Consider the following 1810-nt stretch of genomic DNA (forward strand, 5'->3'; position numbering starts at 1 on the left):
GGTCCCACGCTTCTCGGGCAGCAGGGCAGCGCCGTGCTCGGCAATCGGGAACACGGAAATCCACGAGTAGGTAGGTAGTCCCGGCGCTGTGCTGTCGCCGGCTTGCGCAAGCTCGACCGAAGAATCCCGAAATAAAACTGCGAAACGATGATCTACGTGAAGCGCTCAACAGGCTCACTCCCACGTCGTCAAGCAGCAGGAGAAGGAAGACCCGATGTCCCCTTCCAAGTGCTCGGGGGTCCCAACACGGAGCACTTGTTACAGCCACCTTAGAGACCGCTTCTCTCAGCAATCCACTGCTGTGTTCCAGTACACTGCTTTCTTCAGTGGACACATCCTTCACTTCCTTCACGTTCCATAATACCTTTACCATAAACTGATATGCAAACACACACGCACACAGAGTGTGTCGCCGACACACACCTCGCACTGCGTCTCACGAAAGACACATCGCACTGTGCTCCCGAAAAGGACAGTGCACCCCGAAACACACTTTAGATTTCACTCCCCGACGCAAAAACCACCGTGGCCCGCCCGACACGCACACGGCTCGGCGCCCGACGGCGCGCACATCGCGCCGCTCGTCCGCTACACGCACATCGCGCCGCGCCGAAGGAAACCCCCATCGCTCTGCTTCGCCTGAGAAAAACGGCGCTCTACGATCAGACGATGCACAGATCGTCCTGCCTACGATGACACACACATCGCTCCGCTCCTCCCCGACACACACGTCGCTCAGCGCTGACCGACACACACACACAACCCGCCTCGCTCCCCGAAGACACCCCCATCGCTCTGCTTCGCCTGAGAAAAACGGCGCTCTACGATCAGACGATGCACAGATCGTCCTGCCTACGATGACACACACATCGCTCCGCTCCTCCCCGACACACACGTCGCTCAGCGCTGACCGACACACACACACAACCCGCTTCGCTCCCCGAAGACACCCCCATCGCTCTGCTTCGCCTGAGAAAAACGGCGCTCTACGATCAGACGATGCACAGATCGTCCTGCCTACGATGACACACACATCGCTCCGCTCCTCCCCGACACACACGTCGCTCAGCGCTGACCGACACACACACACAACCCGCTTCGCTCCCCGAAGACACCCCCATCGCTCTGCTTCGCCTGAGAAAAACGGCGCTCTACGATCAGACGATGCACAGATCGTCCTGCCTACGATGACACACACATCGCTCCGCTCCTCCCCGACACACACGTCGCTCAGCGCTGACCGACACACACACACAACCCGCTTCGCTCCCCGAAGACACCCCCATCGCTCTGCTTCGCCTGAGAAAAACGGCGCTCTACGATCAGACGATGCACAGATCGTCCTGCCTACGATGACACACACATCGCTCCGCTCCTCCCCGACACACACGTCGCTCAGCGCTGACCGACACACACACACACCCCGCTTCGCTCCCCGAAGACACTCCCACCGCTCTGCGATCCGACGATGCACACATCGCCCTGCCTACCATAGTCCCATCCCTATGCGTCTCCCCAAACACACATCGCCCTGCATCGTCGTCGCCCACCTCCTTCCCGAAACACATCGCTCTGCGCCGACACACACACACACCCCGCTTCGCTCTCCGAGACACCCCCATCGCTCTGCTTCGCCTGAGAAAATCGGCGCCCCAAGATCAGACGATGCACAGATCGTCCTGCCTACGATGACACACACATCGCTCCGCTCCTCCCCGACACACACGTCGCTCAGCGCTGACCGACACACAGACACACACCGCTTCGCTCCCCGCAGACACTCCCACCGCTCCGCGATCCGACGATGCAC

Source organism: Pygoscelis adeliae, unplaced genomic scaffold, assembly GCF_000699105.1.
Source record: "Pygoscelis adeliae isolate BGI_AS28 unplaced genomic scaffold, ASM69910v1 Scaffold60, whole genome shotgun sequence".
NCBI classification, from domain to species: Eukaryota; Metazoa; Chordata; class Aves; order Sphenisciformes; family Spheniscidae; genus Pygoscelis; species Pygoscelis adeliae.